Raw genomic sequence first — 24,272 nt, forward strand, 5'->3', positions numbered from 1 at the left:
AGGTCTTTTGTGATGCCTCTCTCCATGGTCTTGGCGCAGTATTGATGCAAGAGAAGAAAGTTGTTGCTTATACCTCTCGCCAATTGAAGCCCAATGAGAAGAACTACCCCACTCATGACCTCGAGTTGGCGGCAGTTGTGCACGCTCTTTTGACTTGGAGACATCTCTTATTAGGAAGAAAAGTGGACATTTTCACTGATCACAAGAGTCTCAAGTACATCTTTACTCAGCTTAATCTCAACCTCAGGCAAACTCGATGGGTCGAAATGATTCAAGAGTATAATCCGAGTATCGAGTATACTCCAGGCAAGGCCAATGTGATTGCTGACGCATTGAGCAGGAAGGCTTATTGCAACAGTCTGATTCTCAAGCCTTATCAACCCGAGCTTTGTGAAGCTTTCCGCAAACTTAATCTGCAAGTTGTTCCCCAAGGTTTCCTCGCCAACCTTCAAGTCTCTCCTACCTTGGAAGACCAGATTCGCCAAGCTCAGCTTCTTGATGCTATGGTGAAAAAGGTGAAGATTGGGATTGCCAAGAGTCAACCCAAGTACAAGTGCTACCGCCTTGACGACAAGGAGACTCTCTTCTTCGAGGATCGTATTGTTGTACCCAAAGGTGACCTCCGTAAAGTGATCATGAACGAGGCTCACAATTCTCTCCTCTCCATCCACCCTGAGAGCACGAAGATGTATCAGGACCTCAAGCAGGCTTATTGGTGGACTCGAATGAAGCGCGAGATTGCTCAATTCGTGAATGAATGTGATGTCTGCAGAAGAGTGAAGGCAGAACACCAAAGGCCAGCTGGTCTCCTCCAACCTCTTGCCATTCCAGAATGGAAGTTTGACCACATTGAAATGGACTTCTTGACTGGGTTTCCAAAGTCCAAGCGTGGCAATGATGCTATATTCGTTGTCATCGACAAACTCACTAAAGTGGATCACTTTCTGCCTATCAAAGAGTCGATCACTACAGCTCAATTGGCGGAACTCTATACCTCTCGGATTGTCTCTCTCCACGGTATTCCACAAGTGATCTCTTCAGACCGTGGCAGCATCTTTACCTCCAAGTTTTCGGATTCTTTTTAGAAGGCCATGGGCACCAACATCCGCTTCAGCACAGCTTTCCATCCTCAAACTAGCGGTCAAGTCGAGCGTGTTAATCAGATTCTTGAAGATATGCTCAGGGCTTGTGTGATCTCCTTCGGCATGAAGTGGGAGGATTGTCATCCTTATGCTGAATTCTCCTACAACAACAGTTTTCAAGCAAGTTCGGGCAAGGCCCCATTTGAAATTCTGTATGGCAGGAAGTGCCGTACCCCTCTCAACTGGTCTGAAACCGGTAAACGTCAGCTTTTGGGAAATGACTTAATCACAGAGGCAGAGGAAATGTGCAAAGTCATTCGAGATAACATCAAAGCAGCCCAATCCCGCCAGAAGAGCTACTATGATAGTAAGCACCATGATTTGGCTTTCGAGATCGGAGATCATGTTTACCTCCGCGTCTCTCCTATGAAAGGTACTCGTCGCTTCGGTATCAAAGGGAAGCTTGCCCCCAGATACGTGGGACCTTTCAAGATTGTCAGCAAGAGAGGCGATCTCGCCTATCAACTCGAGCTTCCTTCAAACTTTGCAAATGTTCATGACGTGTTCCATGTCTCTCAGCCCCGAATGTGCTTCAAGACTCCTGACGCACCGTCAACTTCGAGGACATTGAGCTCCAAGAAGATCTCTCTTATCGTGAGCACCCAGTTGTTATTCTTGAAGAGACTGAACGCAAGACTCGCAACAAGTCAATCAAATTTCTCAAAGTCAAGTGGTCACACCATTCCGACCGTGAAGCTACCTGGGAACGCGAGGATCACCTCCGTTCTGAGTACCCGGCGTTCTTTTAGTCCTAGATCTCGGGACGAGATCCTTTCGTAGTGGTTGAGTGTTGTAACACACTGGATATGACTTTCCCAATTTGTACTCCAACTCTTGCCGTTTCCGGTGTTAAGTTATTTTATTTTCTCGGGTTCGGGTTTTTGTCTCCGTGTGTTGTTGTCATTGTCATGCATATCATATCATGTCATCATGTGCATTGCATTTGCATACGTGTTCATCTCATGCATTCGAGCATTTTCCCCGTTGTCCGTTTTGCATTCCGGCGCTTCGTTCTCCTCCGGTGGTCATTTCTACCTTTCTTTCGTCTGTGGGGATTAAACATTTCCGGATTGGACCAAGACTTGGCAAGCGGCCTTGGTTTACTACCGGTAGACCGCCTGTCGAGTTTCGTACCATTTGGACTTCGTTCGATGCTCCAACGGTTAACCAAGGGACCGAAAAGGCCTCGTGTGTGTTGCAGCCCAACACCCCTCCAAGTTGGCCCAAAACCCTCTCCATCATCTAGAGCGTTCGATCACGATTGCGTGGCCGCAAACCGCACCTCATTTGGACTCTCCTAGCTCCCTCTATGACTATATATAGACCCCTTCCCCGAAATCCGGATCTCCCTCGTCCGAAACCCTAAAAAATATCATCTCCGCGTGGCCGGACACGTCCGGACCGCGCCGGACACACCGCCGCCAGCCAATCCCGCGCCGCCACGTCACCGCCGCCGACCCGCGCGGCGCCGAGGCCCGATGGGCCCTGATCCGGCCCCCCGAGCCCACTCCCTCCACGCCGCCCGAGCCGGCCGGCTCCTCCAGTCCGGTGCCGCCGCCCGCCATCTCCGGCGCGCCCCCCCACCGCCCCGCGCTGCCTCGTCGCCGGTGAGTGCCGCCGCGCCGGCGCCGCCTTCTCCTCGCCGCCACAAGCTCCGGACGGCGCTACTCCGGCGTCCTCGACAAGCTCCGACCAGCTACAGTGCATCTCTGGTGAACCTCGGGAAGCATGCCGCCGGATCTCAGATCTAGATCCATTTGGGTTGACTTTTTGCCCGAAACCCTAGCTCATATGCTCATCTTCATCATGCTATAACTTTGCACCCATAGCTCCGATTTGGGCATATAGCATATCAAAATCTTCATCTCAGAGAGTACATCATTTCATTCCATTGCATCATTTTCATTTTAGTTAATCTTGATGCCCGAAATGCTGTTAGAAGAGTCCTACTTGAGTTAACTGTCAGATCTGCTACTCCATTTAGATATTTGTCATTTTTTCCATGATTATTGTGTGCATGATATGCCCATGAGCTCTACATATGTTTTGTTAAGGGTTTTGTCATCTTTCCAGAGGTGCAACCCATGTATTTTTGTGATGTGTGTGGTGACTAGCACAAGCTTGCAAAGTGAGGCACTTGGTAATGCTGATTTCAAGGACTTAGCATTTCCACTAAGTCCTTGACCTGTTTATCTCATATGGGTTCATGTCGTTTCCTAGTGATCTGTGCCTCTTTTGAGGATGATCAGTAAGGATGTTTTGTTGATCTTGTAGTGCTCTATCCATCCATGTCTTTGTTTGCAATTATGGAGCACCCTAGCTTGAGTCAATCGAGCTCTACTTTTGCTACTTCGTGAATATGGGTAGATTGTCTACTTGTTAGCGATTTTGCCGATGATGTTGTAGTTGATACATGCATGCTATGCTATTGCTCTTGCCATGTCTAGCTTGGATTTTGTGTATTCTTGATGGGTGTATACTTAGATTATCATGACTTGCTCCATAGTGAGTGCACCGAGCTCGTAAACATGCCTACTTGATATCTGTTTTCAGCATGTGCCAGTTTTCACCAAGTCTAAGAACTGATTATGTTTTTGCCATGTTCACATGCTTGCAATTGTATTTTCTGATCCCTTTTGGCTCAAGGTCACTAAGGGACTTTTGTTAAGCTCTTTGAGTAGCTCCATGCCATGCTTTACTTTGCCATGTTCAGGTCCTGTAGTATGTAGTTTTGTTGCTCCGAAGAGTGCTACCTGATCTGAAATTTCAGACAAGTGTTAATTTCACTAAGTCTGAGATCTGTTTACCATATGCATTTGTGCCATGCTCGTTTGAACCTGATAATGGATGAATTGGCCGTAGCTCAGTGCTAGACTTTTGTTAAGCATCTTTAATGCATCCCTTCCATGTATTTTGTTGCCATGTTTGGGTGCTGTAGCATGTTCATCTCATTTGCATTTAGATGACTACTTGCTGTAAATCGCAGACCGGTGTCATATTTGAATCGCTTGCCATTTCCAAACTGTAACTCCGATTCCGGTGATCTTTATATCGTTTTCAAGCAACTTCATCTCATCTTTCCAGTGGCACACTTGGATTTCCATGTTGAGGCCAGGTTCATGCATTCCCTGTCAAATCTTGCATATGCATCCCGCATCGCATCCCGCATAGCATACCATCTTTGCATCATATTGTTTGATCCTTGCACGTGGTTGATTGTGTCCTTGTTGCTTGTTTGTCTTGTTTGGGTAGAGCCGGGAGACGAGTTCTCTAACGAGGAGCCCGTTGAGTTTGCTTTCGAGGATCCAGTCAACTCTGACAACTTTGCAGGCAAGATGATCATACCCTCGAAATCACTACTATCTTTGCTTTGCTAGATGCTCGCTCTGTTGCTACGCCAATGCTACGATGCCTACCACTTACTTTCAAGCCTCCCAAATTGCCATGTCAAACCTCTAACCCACCTTGTCCTAGCAAACCGTTGATTGGCTATGTTACCGCTTTGCTCAGCCCCTCTTATAGCATTGCTAGTTGCAGGTGAAGATTGGAGGCCGTTCCTTGTTGGAACATTTATTTACTTGTTGGGATATCATTATATTGTCTTGTTATCTTAATGCATCTATATACTTGGTAAAGGGTTGAAGGCTCGGCCTCTCGCCTAGTGTTTTGTTCCACTCTTGCCGCCCTAGTTTCCGTCATATCGGTGTTATGTTCCCGGATTTTGCGTTCCTTACGTGGTTGGGTTATAATGGGAACCCCTTGATAGTTCGCCTTGATTAAAGCTTTTCCAGCAATGCCCAACCTTGGTTTTACCGTTTTCCACCTAGCCTCTTTTTCCCTTGGGTTTCCGGAGCCCGAGGGTCATCTTATTTAAACCCCCCCGGGCAAGTGCTCCTCTGAGTGTTGGTCCAACCGAGCGATGTCCGGGGCTACCAGGGGCAACTCTGGGCTGGCCTACCCGACGTCTGGTTCATCTGAGTGTGCCCTAAGAACGAGATATGTGCAGCTCCTATCGGGATTTGTCGGCACATTCGGGCGGTGTTGCTGGTATTGTTTTAACCTGTCGAAGTGTCTTGAAGAACCGAGATACCGAGTCTGATCGGAACGTCTTGGGAGGAGGTCTATTTCTTCGTTGACCGTGAGAGCTTGTCATGGGCTAAGTTGGGACTCCCCTGCAGGGATTGAACTTTCGAAAGCCGTGCCCGCGGTTATGGGCAGATGGGAATTTGTTAATGTCCAGTTGTAGATAACTTGAACCTTAAACTTAACTAAAATGAATCAACCATGTGAGTTACCGTGATGGCCTCTTCTCGGCGGAGTCCGGGAAGTGGACACGGTGTTGGAGTAATGTTTGCGCAGGTTGCTCTCTAGTTTCTCGCTCACGCTTTGCCTCCTCTTCTCGCTCTCTTTTGCGAACAGGATAGCCACCATATTTGCTAGTCGCTTGCTGCAGCTCCACATATATTTTTACCTTGCCTTACCTATAAGCTCAAATAGTCTTGATCACGAGGGTGCGAGATTGCTGAGTCCCTGTGGCTCACAGATTATTATTACACCAGATGCAGGGCCTGATGATTCCGCTCCAGGTGACGCACTCGAGCTCAAGTGGGAGTTCGACGAGGACTCTCGATGTTACTATGTTTCCTTTCCTGATGATCAGTAGTGGTTCCCAGTTGGGGGTGAACGGGACCATGTCGCATGTTGGGTTATCTTTTATTTTGGCGCCATAGTCGGGCCATGAGTGTTTGGATGATGTAATGTTATTTATGTATCTTGATTGACGTGGCGAGTGTAAGCCAACTATGTTATCTCCCATTTATTATTCATATTAGATGGGATGTTGTGAAGATTGCCTAACTTGCGACATATGCCTTCAATGCGATTATGCCTCTAAGTCGTGCCTCGACACGTGGGAGATATAGTCGCATCGAGGGTGTTACAGCGTACCTTTATGGGCGCCGCACGTTTTGTTATGTGGAGTAAGTTTACTTTTTTTACTTCTTGTGGGAAATTCTTTTGTTTCCTGGTACTCTGCTTTTGAGGTTCGTCCTCGTCTTCGCTTGGTGTGTCGAGCCCCTTGTGTTCGGCATTGAGTCTGCCGGATTGTTTGAAAACCCAACAATCTCTGTGGGTATGGTTAGCAGGCTTTCCGGGAGTGTTGTGTATTTGACATATCCTATCCAAGATTTTGTTTAGGTTGGATAGGTCGTCCCTGTTATCTTGGAGGGGCAGCTTTTTCTGATTCTGTCGTGAGCTTTTGAATCCGGCGTTGACTGCCGTGCTCTTCGGACTTTTTTCCTTAGTCCGGCGACGGTCCTTATTGCATCGCGGTTTTCCGTTTCCATTCCTAGTTTCGGATGTACTTGGGTCACTGGTGCTGCATCTTGCCAACCAGCTATCCTCTCCTGTGCAAAAGCGGGTCATGAGGCTTGTTAGTGCAGCCATTGTTCTTGGCTTTTCTTGGCCGAGGTGTCTGGCGAGCCATTCATCTCAGACATTATGCCTGAAAGCCGCTAAGGCTTAAGCGTCCGGACAGTCGACTATCTGATTCTTTTTAGTAAGAAATCTATTCCAGAATTGCCGAGTTGACTCTCCGGGCTGTTGAGTTATGTGACTAAGATCGTCTACATCCGGAGGGCGGCCATAGGTCCCTTGAAAATTTGCTCGGAAAGCATCCTCGAGCTCTTCCCAACTTCCGATTATGTTTTCAGGAAGGCTTTTGAGCCAATGCCGGGCTGGCCCTTTAAGCTTGAGGGGTAAGTATTTTATGGCGTGGAGGTCATCTCCTCTAGCCATATGTATGTGGAGGATATAATCCTCGATCCAGACTCCAGGGTCTGTTGTTCCATCATATGCCTCTATGTTTACGGGTTTGAATCCCGCTGGAAATTCATAATCCAGGACCTCATCGGTGAAACATAGGGGGTGTGCGGCACCCCTGTATTTGGGTGTGCCGGATTCTGATAATGACTTTACTGCATTGCTTACGAGAGCTTGCTTTCTTGGCCCGTAAATGGACCTGGCTAGCCATGATGCGAATCCTTAAGTGGGTCGCATGCCGGCTTAAGTGCGGCGCTACTTGCCGCTTTATGCTGGCCATGGGGTCGTCTATCCGACCGTGCGGCTTTCTCACTTTTGGAATGCGAGGGCTCTAAGGCCTCCTTGTCGAATTCAGGCAGTAGCTTTCTCTTCGGATAGCTTTTAGTGCGGCGACTGTCGCCGTATTTGTCTGCGGTATTGATTACTTTACTCGATCTGATCCTGAGTGCATCTTCCACAGTTTTTAGCTTCCGCTTCTACTTTTTTAGGCTGCGTGCGGTTGCAACGAGCCGTTTGTGGAGGTTCTTCTGCTTCGTGGGCTTGTCCGGCATAGGGTCGTCCGAAATGCCATTTTCGCCGGGGGAGGAATGTTCGGTTTCTCTATCCGGGTTGTCCTCTTGGGACGGTTGCTCTAAGGCATGCTCGTCGTCTACCGGCTCATCCTGCTCTATGGCTGGGTCTTTATCGAGGCGGGGCTTGGGTCGGCGTTTATGCCGACGCTTTGATTGTTTTTCAAGAGATCGATCCCTCTTTCCATCCCCGTTTTCCTCGTTGTTGCTTCCTTTAGGGGTATCCACCATGTACACATTGTGAGATGAGGTGGCTGTCCAATGCCCTATAGGCGTTGGTTCTTGGTTTTCTCCTACATCGTCGTCCATACCGTCGATGTCTTCGGAGTCGAAGTCGAGCATGTCGGTTAAGTCGTCGACAGTGGCTGCGAAGTGGGTGGTGGGTGGGTTTTGAATTTCTTCATCATCTGAATCCCATCCTTGCTGACCGTAGTCCGGCCAGGGCTCTCCTGATAAAGAGAGAGACTTTAGCGAATTCAGGATGTCGCCGAAGGGCGAGTGCTGAAAGATGTCTGCGGCGGTGAACTCCATTATCGTCGCCCAATTGGATTCGATCGGTAGGGGCGCGGGGGGCTCGCAGTTCGGAAAGGAATCCGGCTCCTCAGAGTCACGGGCCATGCAGAGTGCAGGGCTGGAGTTTGGCTCGATCGCCTCTGAGATCACAGCCCCTGAGGCAGCGTCCAACTGCTGATCCTTGATCGGCGCAGTAGGCTCCGAATCAATGGTCGGAACCGATGCGTGAGCGGCCTCCAAGGCGCTGTTCGGTGACAGAGCTATATCATGCCCATAGAGACAGTGCGGCGCGCTTGGCTGTGGCTCGAATCCGTCGAAGATCAAGTCCCCGAGGATGTCAGCCGTGTAGTTTAGGCTTCCAAACCTGACCTGATGGCCAGGGGCGTAGCTTTCGATCTGCTCAAGGTGGCCAAGCGACTTGGCCTGCAGTGCGAAGCCGCCGAAGACGAAGATCTGTCTAGGGAGAAAAGTCTCACCCTGGACTGCATCGTTGTTGATGATCGAAGGAGCCATCGGGCCTAAAGGTGACGACACATAGGAACTCTCAATGAAAGCACCAATGTCGGTGTCAAAATCGGCGGATCTCGGGTAGGGGGTCCCGAACTGTGCGTCTAGGCCGGATGGTAATAGGAGGCAAGGAACACGATGTTTTACCCAGGTTGGGGCCCTCTTGACGGAGGTAAAACCCTACGTCCTGCTTGATTAATATTGATAATATGGGTAGTACAAGAGTAGATCTACCACGAGATCAAGGAGGCTAAACCCTAAAAGCTAGCCTATGGTATGATTGTTGTATGATGAAGTTGTCCTACGGACTAAAACCCTCCGGTTTATATAGACACCGGAGAGGATTAGGGTTACACAAAGTCGGTTACAATTGTACGAGATCTTGAATATCCGCATCACCAAGCTTGCCTTCCACGCCAAGGAAAGTCCCATCCGGATACGGGACGAAGTCTTCAATCTTGTATCTTCTTAGTCCTGGAGTCCGGCTACCCGAACACCCCCCTAATCCAGGACTCCCTCAGTCCCCAAGGGCCTCCCCTCTATTACTTCCTTGGCTCCCAAGCTTTCTTCTAGCAGAAAAAATCTCCCAAAAGTTTCATGGCATTTGGACTTCATTTGGTACGGATACTCTGCGAAGTAAAAAATAGGCAAAAACAACAATTGGCACTAGGTACTATGTCAATAGGTTAGTCCCAAAAATGATATAAAGTTGCTATAAAATGAATGGAAGACATCCAAGAATGATAATATAACAGCATGGAACAATCAAAATTATAGATACGTTGGAGACGTATCAATTGCATACAGAACAACAACATATATACTAATATGGACATGATTGCACTACCAAATTAAATATCCAATTACATAGGTGGCTAGTACACACATGACATTTGCACACATCAAAGTAAACTATTACATTCAAAATTAACTAGAATAAATGATCATCTGATTATCATCTACTTCATCTTGTGATGCTTGCCGCCACTGCTCTGCTCGTGGCTCGATCCGGCCTCGTCGATTACGGGAAGGAGGCACTCCCTCATGTCAACGATCCGCCTGTGCATCTCGTAGCATGTGTACATGTTCTTCGTCACAAACTTGATGTCAGGTTCATCCAGTTGCCACATCCAGTCCCCGTGCCAGGATACGGGACGTGTTTTGTTGGCATCCTGCTTCATCTTTTCGTAGTAGGGCTCAATGATGGCCGAGGCGAGTTCAACCAGGGAGTCCTTCTTTATGCTACCCTAGACCCTGTAGTGTTCATTGATTTCGACAAGGTTCTTGCAGGCCAAACACGTAACCTTGAGCTCTTTCACATCGTGGGCGGCTTCCACCATAGCGAACTTGTAGTTGGTGCTGTTGACAAACCTGGCAAAACGGTCACAAGGCTCTATGGCCATGCAGTAGTGGTAGATGAAGACATGATGGCACATGCAAAACTGGGTGACGGCAACCTTCTGATTTATGCCGGGATGACCACCGGTGTACTGGAGGTCGATGCCGACCACCTTGTACTTGTCTCAAGAAAGAAACTACTCCATGGTGTTGATGTAGTCCTCCACCACAGCCGGGTCGATGGTGTACGGCACCAAGAGATCTATCTCCCTCATGTCGTTCTCCACTTTATGCTCTCTGAACTCCATTGGACCACTGCTAGGTATCCTCTCTGTATGTGTCATTGTGGGTGTGCTTGCTGTGTTGTGGGGCACGATCTGAAGGATGAAGAGCCTAAGGTTATAATGGTCGTAGGAATTAATGGGGAAGCCAGATGGCCTGGAATATCAGCACGCCTGGATGGCGGTTCTCTGTTGTAATTTGCAGTGCGAAAATCCATCATGCCACACGTAACTGCATCGTGGCAACGCGCGCGGTGCAATCGCATGGATATGGGGCCCCCAACGTGACCGTGCGCTGGCCCCCATCACCGACAGAGCGCATGTGGAGGGACGCGAGCAGAGCACTACGCGGCCGCCTCAATGGCGAGCAACCATATATATGCATATAGAAGTCCACTAGTAGAAAAAGGGCCTTTTGTCCCGGTTCATAAGGGCCTTTAGTCCCGGTTCTAGAACCGGGACTAAAGGGTCGTTACTAAAGGTCCCCCCTTTAGTCCCGGTTCTTATACAAACTGGGACTAAAGGCCCTCCACGTGGCCGCTGCCTGGAGGTCCACCTTTAGTCCCGGTTGGTAACACCAACCGGTACTAAAGGATTTTTTTTTGAATTTTTTTTTGAAATTTTTTCCCGATTTTCAAATTTCTGAATTATTTTAACCTCTAATCTCTAATCACCCCTCATCGCTGCTCAATTTAATCTCTAATCACCCCTCATCATTCCAAATCATCTAACTTCCCGGAAAGTCAACCATCCTCCCAGTCCCCCAGCGTGAGCACGCTTAACTTCCGGGTTCTATTCTCCCTCGTTTCCAAGTCTGCACTTTTTGTTTTGCTGACAATATTAAGATGTCAATCCTATTAACCCTTAGGAGTCACACATTTCACTATTTAAGTTTAAAACTAGTGTTCTAAAACGAATAATTATTTAGTAACACTAATATTTATTGAATAAGTAGTTTGACCATTGTTTGACCACAGTTTGACCAGATTTGACCAAAATTTAAAAAAACTGAAATAATTATTTAGTAACACTAATATTCTTGAATAATTATTTAGTAACACTAATACTTCTTGAATAAGTAGTTTGACCATAGTTTGACCAGATTTAACAATTTTTTTTAAAAAAATTGAGATTTGAGCATAACTTTTTTTCCTTTTGGAATTTGAAGATTCTACAAATTTGCAAACAGGACTTAGGCTGTCAAAATCAGATGCGGATTTTCGTGCTGAACATTTTGATATATTATATGTTTTTTCTGACATCGTATGCAAAAGTTATAGCCGTTTTACATTTTCCCTACACTTTTTGCAAAACATGTCCAAATTTAAGTTTTTAAATTTTTCTAACTAGTAGATGTAGTAACATAACTACATCTCGAAGGATTTTAACTTTTGAAGTTTTTATCATTTTCTTTTGCTTTTTACAAAACTAAAAAGGCGATACACAGGGGGGGTAGGATTTGAAAATTGCACCATTAGTAACGGTTCGTGGCATGAACTGGTACTAAAGGTCTAACCTTTAGTACCGGTTGGTGCCATGAACCGGTACTAATGGGCATCAGACCCTTTAGTCCCGGTTCGTGGCACCAACTGGGACTAAAGGTCCCATTTGAACCAGGAGTAATGCCTGTACGGTGCCCTAGCCGCTCGAACCGGGACTAATGCTCACATTTGTCCCGGTTCGTAATGCAACCGGTACTAATGCTCTTTTCTGGCCGAACCAAAGCCCCTTTTTCTACTAGTGGTCGAACACGCAGGAAAAAAGCCATCCACAAGCCGAGCGTGTGGAGGAACGCGAGCAGAGCATGTCGCGGCACCTAACGCTAAGCAGAGCGCGCCGAGAGACGTAAGCAGAGGCCGACATGGTGAGGTGAATGCGGGCAATTGACAAGGATGCACCGGCTAATTGTGTGGGAAGACTGACAAAAACAAAGATATTTCATGCTAATAAGCTTTGTGTGTTCTTGGCAAACGACGCTTGCTGGTAAATTATTGTGTGTCATTCTTGAAATCATCAGCAACATGTTCCTTAGTTTAATCATTTGCCATGATTTGCCCAATCTGCACAACATCTATGCTCCTTGTGTACAAAACGGTATTCTTTAACGTGAGTAGTGTACTCTGTTGGGCACACAAGTATATCAATTATAGCATTGGGTGAGCAATGTGCCCGCACATGTCAAGCTAGCTCGATGTACCTTCTATGATATGTTTCCATTAATTGATGGCGTTGTATGAAAACGCCACCATTTCCTGACATTTCCTCATCAGTTTCCCGCCACCACCCAGCGATATTAGGCATAAACCTAGGCGGCGCACAATGCACGAAGGCAACAAGCGCATTCCATACCACATCCACCTTTTCCAAGCATGCCAACCCACCAAAGTGTCGCCTTGATGAGGAAAACGAGAAGCCTCCATGGCCCTTCGAGGCAGAGGCGCTCCCTAGCAACGCAATGGACGACGCCATGTTGTGCGTCATCACCAGGGTTGAATAGACCACCGAAGTGTCGCCTTGACGAGGAAAACGAGAAGCCGCCATGGCCCTTTGGGGCAGAGGCGCTCCCTGGCAACGCAATGGACGACACCGTGTTGTGCGTCATCACCAGGGTTGAATAGACCCTTGGCGCACGGCGTCAGCGCCATGGATCAAGATAGGTATGTCAACACCGAGAGGCTGCAGCTCGCCACACAACATGATCGGTGGTGCGTGATAACCCACAAGTATAGGGGATCGCAATAGTTTTCGAGGGTAGAGTATTCAACACAAATTTATTGATTCGACACAAGGGGAGCCAAAGAATATTCTCAAGTATTAGCAGCTGAGTTGTCAATTCAATCACACCTGGAAACTTAATATCTGCAGCAATGTATTTAGTAGAAAAGTAATATGATAGTAGTGGTAATGGTAGCAAAAGGTAATGATAGCAAAAGTAATGTTTGTGGTATTTTGTAGTGATTGTAACAATAGCAATGGAAAAGTAAATAAGCGAAGAACAATATACGGAAAGCTCGTAGGCAATGGATCAGTGATGGAGAATTATGCCGGATGCGGTTCATCATGTAATAGTCATAACCTAGGCTGACACAGAACTAGCTCCAATTCATCAATGTAATGTAGGCATGTATTCCAAATATAGTCATGTGTGCTGATGGAAAAGAACTTGCATGACATCTTTTGTCCTACCCTCCTGTGGCAGCGGGGTCCTAGCGGAAACTAAGGGATATTCAGGCCTCCTTTTAATAGAGTACCGGACCAAAGCATTAATACATAGTGAATACATGAACTCCTGAAACTATGGTCATCACCAGGAGTGGTCCCGATTATTGTCACTTCGGGGTTGCCGGATCATAACACATAGTAGGTGACTATAGACATGCAAGATAGGATCAAGAACTCACATATATTCATGAAAACATAATAGGTTCGGATCTGAAATCATGGCACTCGGGCCCTAGTGACAAGCATTAAGCATAGCAAAGTCATAGCAACATCAATCTCAAAACATAGTGGATACTAGGGATCAAACCCTAACAAAACTAACTCGATTACATGATAAATCTCATCCAACCCATCACCGTCCAACAAGCCTATGATTGAATTACTCGCGCATGGCGGTGAGCATCTTGAAATTGGTGATGGAGGATGTTTGATGATGACGATGGCGACTGATTCCCCTCTCCGGAGCCCCGAATGGACTCCAGATCATCCCTCTAGAGAGGTTTTAGGGCTTGGCGGCGGCTCCGTATCGTAAAACGTGATGAATCTTTCTCCTTTATTTTTTCTCCCCGAACACGAATATATGGAGTTGGAGTTGAGGTCGATGGAGCTCCAGGGGGCCCACGAGGCAGGGGGCGCGCCCAGGCGGGCAGGCGCCCCCCACCCTCGTCGATAGGGTGTGGGCCCCCTGGCCTTGATTCTTTGCCAGTATTTTTTATTATTTCCAAAAATAATCTCCGTGGAGTTTCAGGTCATTCCGAGAATTTTTGTTTCTGCACATAAATAACACCATGGCAATTCTGCTGAAAACATCATCAGTCCGTGTTAGTTCCATTCAAATCATGCAAGTTAGAGTCCAAAACAAGGGCAAAAGTGTTTGGAAAAGTAGATACGACATAGACATATCGGTGCGCCGTAGAGCAAGCTAGGCGCGCCTGCACCAATAAGCTGCGGCTCGCCGCAGAATAAGACCATTGGAGCACCGTACAGCGAGAGGAGCATCGCGCCTCACAACAGAGTGGATCCATCGACGCTTGCCTGCTGTCGATAGAGCATTGCTGGTAGGTACATGGCCCGCCTACACCCACTCCCCGCCAGAAGTGGGCAGAGGACTTCTGCGCCATTCTTGCACCAGAGGCCGGCCACGCCATACTTGCACCGGACGCTTGTCACGTCGTTCCCATGGGTCGGGCCGTTCTCCTTGTCCGCGGCCCACTCAATGCCAACACGCTGGTCACTAGGCTCGACCGCCTCCTTGGCCGAGGTGTCCACCTAGGCGCAGTAGAGGAACATGGCCATCGCATCCTCGATTTGGTGATCTTCGATGAAATAGCCAACTTAGATTGAGATCGTGCTCCAGATGTACCTCGAGCATGTTGACCGCTTGGACAAATTCTTGCACGAGTTCAGGCGGAGCCAAGAACTACCGTAGGTGAGGGCTGTTGGTCATGGGCGCGTTTTATTTTGTTGAGTCATTTTGACGCGGATCGCTATGTATTCACAACAATCATAATATTGCTCTGTATATTCCTCTCTTTCAATGTGTGTACTCTGTTTTCTATCCTTATATGTTCTGTTTCAATCTGTATATATATATATGTGCTTTCCATTCTATATATGAGGTTGATAATAGCTAGATACAAATGAGTATACAAAAATAGATAGAAAAATGGAATTCATAATAGATATTAATTGTTCATTAGTTCATCACAAAATATGTATAATATCATCACATCTACATGACCATAATTAACTACTATGTATAGTGCATAAAAATGAAAAGGAACAATACTAAAACTAATAATCCCTCCTTACGGGGGCAGTATCCCGGCACCCCCTCACCAGCAGCTCCCTAGTGCGCAGCGTCTTCCCAACGCGGAGGTAGTACACCGCCTCCTCCGCCACGTAGTGCTTGACATACCAATCTGCCTCTTGTTGGCAGACGTGCGCGAACGATCTTGCCATTTTGTCTGGCGCCCACCAGAGCTTCTCGTTGGTGGCACGCTGGAGCTAATCGGCCCACCTCTATGCAGCGATGAGGCGCCTAGCACCATTGGCCTTCCTAGCCAAGTATCTGTCTTCGTACACCTCTTCCACATGTCGACGCGCCCGCCCCGAAAGCTCTAAAGGAAATATGCCCTAGAGTCAATAATAAAGTTGTTATTTTATATTTCCTTATTCATGATAAAGTTTTATTATTCATGCTAGAATTGTATTGATCGGAAACCTTAATACATGTGTGAATACATAAACAAACACTGTGTCCTTAATGAGCCTCTACTAGACAAGCTCGTTGATCAAAGATGGTTAACGTCTCCTAACCATTGACATGAGTTGTCATTTGATAACAGGATCACATCATTAGGAGAATGATCTGATGGACATGACCCATCCGTTAGCTTAGCATAATGATCGTTCAGTTTATTGTTATTTCTTTCTTCAAGTCAAATACTTATTCCTTCGACTATGAGATTATGCAACTCCCGGATACCAGAGGAATACCTTTTGTGCTATCAAACATCACAACATAACTAGGTGATCATAAAGATGCTCTACAGGTATCTCCGAAGGTGTTTGTTGAGTTGGCATAGATCGAGATTAGGATTTGTCAAGTATCGGAGAGGTATCTGTGGGCCCTCTCAGTAATACACATCATAAGCTTGCAAACAAATGACTAAGGAGTTAGCCATGAGTTGATGTATTACGGAACGAGTAAAGATACTTGCTGGTAACGAGATTGAACTAGGTATGAAGATACCAACGATCCAATCTCGGGCAGGTAACATACCGACAGACAAAGGGAATAACATATGTTGTCATAACGGTTCGACTAATAAAGATCTTCATAGAATATGTAGGAGCCAATGTGGGCATCCACATTCCGCTATTGTTTATTGACCGGAGAGGTGTCTCGTTCATGTGTACATAGTTCTCGAACCCGTAGGGTCCACACACTTAACGTTCAATTATGATATTGTATTATATGAGTTATGTGATTGGGTGACTGAATGTTTTTCGGAGCCCCGGATGAGATCACGGACATGAAGAGGCATCTCAAAATGGTTGAGAGGTAAAGATTGATATATTGGACGATAGTATTCGGACACCGGAAGTGTTCCAGAGGGTACCGGGTACATATCAGGTCACCGGAAGGTGTTACGGGCACCCCCAACAAAAGATATGGGCCTAATGGGCCAAGAGGGGAAACACACTAGCCACCAAGGACTGGTACGCCTCCATATGGGACAAACTAGAGGAGAAAGAAAGAGGGGAAGGGAGAAGGAAAGGGGGATTCGGCCTCCAACTTCCATCCCTCCTCCCTCCTCTTTCCTCCCCCTTGGGTAAATAAGGAAGGGGGGCGCCGGCCTAGGAGGAACCTAAGTAAGATTCGGTCCTACTTGGGGTGCCTCCTGGCCTCTCCCCTCTCCCTCCCTCCTATGTGTGTGTATATATATGGGGGGAGCCTCCTAGCACACCCCAGACAATTGTTAGCCGTGTGCGGCACCCCCTCCACCCTTTACTCCCACAATAATATCTTTGTAGTGCTTAGGTCAAGCCCTGCGAGGATCACTTCACCATCACTGTCACCTCGTCATCGTCCTGACGGAACTCATATACTACCTCGACAACTTTCTGGATCAAGAAGGCGAGGGACGTCACCGATTTGAACGTGTGCAGAACGCGGAGGTGTCGTGCGTTCGGTACTTGATTGGTTGAAGCACAAAGAAGTTCAACTACATCAACCGCGTTGAGAAACACTTCTTCTTGCGGCCTACGAGGGTACATAGACACACTCATCCCCTCGTTGCTATGCATCTTCATGGATGGATCATTGCGTGTGCGTAGACTTTTTTTTTCCATACAACATTTCCCAACAGTGGTATCAGAGCCAGGTCTATGCGTAGATGACATGGACGAGTAGAACACAAAGAGTTGTGGGCTGTGAGTGTCATGCTTCTTACCACCAACATCTTATTTTTATTCGGCGATATTGTGGGATGAAGCGGCCTGGACCAACCTTACATGTCCATGCACATGAGACCGGTTCCACCGAGAGACATGCAACTAGTTTTGCATAAAGGTGGCTGGCGGGTGTCTGTTTCTCCTACTTTAGTTGAATCAAATTTGATTGCAGCCGGTCCTCGCAGAAGGTTAAAACATCAAACTTGACGAAACACCGTTTGATCCGTAGGTAAGAACGTTTCTTGCTAGAAGCCTGTAGTAGCCACGTAAAACTTGCAACAACAAAGTAGAGGACATCTAACTTGTTTTTGCAGGGCATGTTGTGATGTGATATGGTCAAGATATGATGTGATATACATTATTGTATGAGATGATCATGTTTTGTAGAAGTTATCGGCATGGTTCTTGTAAGCAGTCCTATAAGACCATAATGCATCATCAAGTTTCTTAGACCAATTCTTTCTAGATCTATTGACAGACTTTTGCAAGATCAATTTAATTTCTCTATTGCTCAATTCTACTTGACCACTAGACTGAGGGTGACAAGGAGATGCAATTATATGATTAACATCATACTTAGCAAGCAATTTTTGGAAAGCACCATGAATAAAATGTGAACCACCATCATTCATCAAATATATAGGGACTCCAAACCTCAGAAAAATAACTTCTTTAAGCATCTTAATAGGGGTGTTATGATCAGCACTACTGGTTGGAATAGCTTCTACCCACTTATTAACGTAATCAACAACAACTAAAATATGTGTATACCCATTAGAGGAAGGAAAAGTTCCCATATAATCAAAGCCCCAAACATGAAATAGTTCAATAACAAGTGAATAATTCATAGGCATTTCCTGGCGTCTACTAATATTACCAATTCTCTGGCAATCATCACAAGGAAAGACAAACTTACGAGCATCCTTGAAGAGAGTAGGCCAATAAAAACCAGATTGTCATACCTTGTGTGCAGTTCTATCTCCGGCATGGTGTCCTCCATAGGCCTCGGAGTTACACTTGCGTAGGATCTATTCCTGTTCATGCTCAGGTACACAATGTCTAATTCTTTATAAAGGTGTGGGTCATCCCAAAATTAATGTCTTAAATCATAGAAAAACTTTTTCTTTTGATGGTACGTGAAACTAGGTGGTATAAATTTAGCAACAATGCGATTAGCATAATCGGCATAGCATGGAGTATTATGAGAAGCATTTATGACAGCTAATTGCTCATCAGGAAAACTATCATCAATAGGTAGCGGGTCATCAAGAACATTGTCTAACCTAGACAAGTTGTCTGCAATGGGGTTCTTAGCTCCCTTTCTATCAATAATATGCAAACCAAAATTTTGTAGCAAGAGAACCCATCTAATTAGTCTAGGTTTAGCATCTTTCTTTTCCATAAGATATTTAATAGCAGCATGATCGGTGTGAATAGTTACTTTGGAATCAACAATATAAGATCTAAACTTATCACAAGCAAAGATAACTGCTAAGACTTCTTTTCCAGTAGTAGCATAATTTGTCTGGGTACTATCTAGAGTTTTACTAGCATAATGAATAACATTCAACTCTTATCAACACTTTGTCCTAGAACAACACCGATAGCATAATCACTAACATCACACATAATTTCAAAGGGAAAATTCCAATCAGGTGGTTGAACAACAGGTGTACAAATCAAGGATTTCTTATGTATTTCAGATGCTTCTACAAAATCATCATCAAATACAAAAGGAACCTACTTTTGCAAGAGATTAGTGAGAGGCCTAGAAATTTATAGAAGTCTTTAATAAACCTCCTATAGAAACCACCATGATAAGGGAAACTTCTTATACCTTTGATATCTTTAGGACACGACATCTCTTCAATGGCATCTACTTTAGCTTTATCAACTTCAATACCTCTTTCAGAAATTTTATGCGCCAAGACAATACCTTCATTAACCATAAAGTGGCACTTCTCCCAATTCAAGAAAAGATTAGTTTCTTCACATCTCTGCAAAACTTGATCAAGGTTGCTTAAGCAATCATCAAAAGAAGTTCCGTAAACGGAGAAATCATCCATGAAAACCTCAAAATAAATTCACAAAAGTCAGAGAATATAGCAGTTTATGCTGACGCTTTGATTGTTTTTCGAGAGATCGATCCCTCTTTCCATCCCCGTTTTCCTCGTTGTTGCTTCCTTTAGGGGTATCCACCATGTACACATCGTGAGATGAGGTGGCTGTCCAATGCCCTATAGGCGTTGGTTCTTGGTTTTCTCCTACATCGTCGTCCATACCGTCAATGTCTTCGGAGTCGAAGTCGAGCATGTCTCTTAAGTCGTTGACAGTGGCTACGAAGTGGGTGGTGGGTGGGTTTTGAATTTCTTCATCATCCGAATCCCATCCTTGCTGACCGTAGTCTGGCCAGGGCTCTCCTAATAAAGAGAGAGACTTTAGAGAATTCAGGATGTCGCCGAAGGGCGAGTGCTGAAAGATGTCTGCGGCGGTGAACTCCATTATCGGTGCCCAATCGGATTCGATCGGTAGGGGCGCGGCGGGCTCGGAGTTCGGAAAGGAATCCGTCTCCTCGGAGTCACGGGCCATGCGGAGTGCGGGGCTGGAGTTCGGCTCGGTCGCCTCTGAGATCGCAACCCCTAAGGCAGCGTCCAACTGCTGATCCTCGATCGGCGCAGTAGGCTCCGAATCAATGGTCGGAACCGATGCGTGAGCGGCCTCCAAGGCGCTGTTCGGTGACAGAGCTATATCATGCCCATAGAGACAGTGCGGCGCGCTTGGCTGTGGCTCGAATCCGTCGAAGATCAAGTCCCCGAGGATGTCAGCCGTGTAGTTTAGGCTTCCAAACCTGACCTGATGGCCAGGGGCGTAGCTTTCGATCTGCTCAAGGTGGCCAAGCGACTTGGCCCGCAGTGCGAAGCCGCCGAAGACGAAGATCTGTCTGGGGAGAAAAGTCTCACCCTAGACTGCATCGTTGTTGATGATCGAAGGAGCCATCGGGCCTAAAGGTGACGACACAGAGGAACTCTCAATGAAAGCACCAATGTCGGTGTCAAAATCGGCGGATCTCGGGTAGGGGGTCCCGAACTGTGCGTCTAGGCCGGATGGTAACAGGAGGCAAGGAACACGATGTTTTACCCAGGTTGGGGCCCTCTTGACGGAGGTAAAACCCTACGTCCTGCTTGATTAATATTGATAATATGGGTAGTACAAGAGTAGATCTACCACGAGATCAAGGAGGCTAAACCCTAAAAGCTAGCCTATGGTATGATTGTTGTATGATGAAGTTGTCCTACGGACTAAAACCCTCCGGTTTATATAGACACCGGAGAGGGTTAGGGTTACACAAAGTCGGTTACAATTGTACGAGATCTTGAATATCCGCATCGCCAAGCTTGCCTTCCACGCCAAGGAAAGTACCATCCGGATACGGGACGAAGTCTTCAATCTTGTATCTTCATAGTCCTGGAGTCCGGCTACTCGAACACCCCCTAATCGAGGACTCCCTCAGTCCCCAAGGGCCTCCCCTCTATTACTTCCTTGGCTCCCAAGCTTTCTTCTGGCAGAAAAAATCTCCAAAAAGTTTCATGGCATTTGGACTTCATTTGGTACGGATACTCTGCGAAGTAAAAAATAGGCAAAAACAACAATTGGCACTAGGTACTATGTCAATAGGTTAGTCCCAAAAATGATATAAAGTTGCTATAAAATGAATGGAAAACCTCCAAGAATGATAATATAACAGCATGGAACAATCAAAATTATAGATACGTTGGAGACGTATCAATTGCATACAGAACAACAACATATATACTAATATGGACATGATTGCACTACCAAATTAAATATCCAATTACATAGGTGGCTAGTACACACATGACATTTGCACACACCAAAGTAAACTATTACATTCAAAATTAACTAGGATAAATGATCATCTGATTATCATCTACTTCATCTTGTGATGCTTGCCGCCACTGCTCTGCTTGTGGCTCGATCCGGCCTCGTCGATTACGGGAAGGAGGCACTCCCTCATGTCAACGATCCGCCTGTGCATCTCGTAGCATGTGTACATGTTCTTCGTCACAAACTTGATGTCAGGTTCATCCAGTTGCCACATCTAGTCCCCGTGCCAGGATACGGGACGTGTTTTGTTGGCATCCCGCTTCATCTTTTCGTAGTAGGGATCAATGATGGCCGAGGCGAGTTCAACCAGGGAGTCCTTCTTTATGCTACCCTAGACCCTATAGTGTCCATTGATTTCGACAAGGTTCTTGTAGGCCAAACCCGTAACCTTGAGCTCTTTCACATCGTGGGCGGCTTCCACCATAGCGAACTTGTAGTTGGTGCTGTTGACAAACCTGGCAAAACGTTCACAAGGCTCTATGGCCATGCAGTAGTGGTAGATGAAGACAAGATGGCACATGCACAACTGGGTGACGGCAACCTTCTGATTTATGCCAGGATGACCACCGGTGTACTGGAGGTCGATGCCGACCACCTTGTACTTGTCCCAAGAAAGAAACTACTCCATGGTGTTGATGTAGTCCTCCACCACAGCCGGGTCGATGGTGTACGGCACCAAGAGATCTATCTCCCTCATGTGGTTCTCCACTTTATGCTCTCTGAACTCCATTGGACCACTGCTAGGTATCCTCTCTGTATGTGTCATTGTGGGTATGCTTGTTGTGTTGTGGAGCGCGATCTGAAGGATGAAGAGCCTAAGGTTATAATGGCCGCAGGAATTAATGGGGAAGCTAGATGGCCTGGAATATCAGCACGCCTGGATGGCGGTTCTCTGTTGTAATTTGCAGCGCGAAAATCCATCATGCCACACGTAACTGCATCGTGGCAACGCACGCGGTGCAATCGCATGGATATGGGGCCCCCAACGTGACCGTGCGCTGGCCCCCATCACCGACAAAGCGCACGTGGAGGGACGCGAGCAGAGCACTACGCGGCCGCCTCAATGGCGAGCAACCATATATATGCATATAGAAGTCCACTAGTAGAAAAAGGGCCTTTTGTCCTGGTTCATAAGGGCCTTTAGTCCCGGTTCTAGAACCGGGACTAAAGGGTCGTTACTAAAGGTCCCCCCTTTAGTCCCGGTTCTTATACGAACTGGGACTAAAGGCCGTCCACGTGGCCGCTGCCTGGAGGTCCACCTTTAGTCCCGGTTGGTAACACCAAACGGTACTAAAGGATTTTTTTTGAAATTTTTTTTGAAAATTTTTCCTGATTTTCAAATTTCTGAATTATTTTGACCTCTAATCTCTAATCACCCCTCATCGCTGCTCAATTTAATCTCTAATCACCCCTCATCATTCCAAATCATCTAACTTCCCGGACGGTCAACCATCCTCCCACTCCCCCAGCCTGAGCACGCTTAACTTCCGGGTTCTATTCTTCCTCGTTTCCAAGTCTGCACTTTTTGTTTTGCTGACAATATTAAGATGTCAATCCTATTAACCATTAGGAGTCACACATTTCACTATTTAAGTTTAAAACTATTGTTCTAAAACGAATAATTATTTAGTAACACTAATATTTATTGAATAAGTAGTTTGACCATTGTTTGACCACAGTTTGACCAGATTTGACCAAAATTAAAAAAAACTGAAATAATTATTTAGTAACACTAATATTCTTGAATAATTATTTAGTAACACTAATACTTCTTGAATAAGTAGTTTGAGCATAGTTTGACCAGATTTAACGAATTTTTTTAAAAAAATTGAAATTTGAGCATAACTTTTTTTCCTTTTGGAATTTCAAGATTCTACAAATTTGCAAACAGGCCGTAGGCTGTCAAAATCAGATGCGGATTTTCATGCTGAACATTTTGATATATTATACGTTTTTCTGACATCGTATGCAAAAGTTATAGCCGTTTTACATTTTCCCTACACTTTTTGCAAAACATGTCCAAATTTAAGTTTCTTAATTTTTCTAACTAGTAGATGTAGTAACATAACTACATCTCGAAGGATTTTAACTTTTGAAGTTTTTATCATTTTCTTTTGCTTTTTACAAAACTGAAAAGGCGATACACAGGGGGGTAGGATTTGAAAATTGCACCATTAGTAACGGTTCGTGGCACGAACCGGTACTAAAGGTCTAACCTTCAGTACCGGTTGGTGCCATGAACCGGTACTAATGCCCATTAGTACCGGTTCATGGCACCAACCGGTACTGAAGGTTAGACCTTTAGTACCGGTTCATGCCACGAACCGGTACTAATGGGCATCAGACCCTTTAGTCCCGGTTCGTGGCACCAACTAGGACTAAAGGTCCAATTTGAACCGGGAGTAATGCCTGTACGGTGCCCTAGCCGCTCGAACCGGGACTGATGCTCACATTTGTCCCGGTTCGTAATGCAACCGGTACTAATGCTCTTTTCTGGCCGAACCAAAGCCCCTTTTTCTACTAGTGGTCGAACACGCAGGAAAAAAGCCGTCCACAAGCCGAGCGTGTGGAGGAACGCGAGCAGAGCACGTCGCGGCGCCTAACGCTGAGCAGAGCGCGCCGAGAGACGTAAGCAGAGGCTGACACGGTGAGGTGAATGCGGGCAATTGACAAGGATGCACCGGCTAATTGTGTGGGAAGACTGACAAAAACAAAGATATTTCGTGCTAATAAGCTTTGTGTGTTCTTGGCAAACGACGCTTGCTGGTAAATTATTGTCTGTCATTCTTGAAATCATCAGCAACATGTTGCTTAGTTTAATCGTTTTCCATGATTTGCCCAATCTGCACAACATCGATGCTCCTTGTGTACAGAACGGTATTCTTTAACGTGAGTAGTGTACTCTGTTGGGCACACAAGTATATCAATTATAGCATTGGGTGAGCAATGTGCCCGCACATGTCAAGCTAGCTCGATGTACCTTCTATGATATGTTTCCATCAATTGATGGCGTT

The sequence above is a fragment of the Triticum dicoccoides genome, chromosome 4A (genome assembly GCF_002162155.2).
Source record: "Triticum dicoccoides isolate Atlit2015 ecotype Zavitan chromosome 4A, WEW_v2.0, whole genome shotgun sequence".
Taxonomy (NCBI): Eukaryota; Viridiplantae; Streptophyta; class Magnoliopsida; order Poales; family Poaceae; genus Triticum; species Triticum dicoccoides.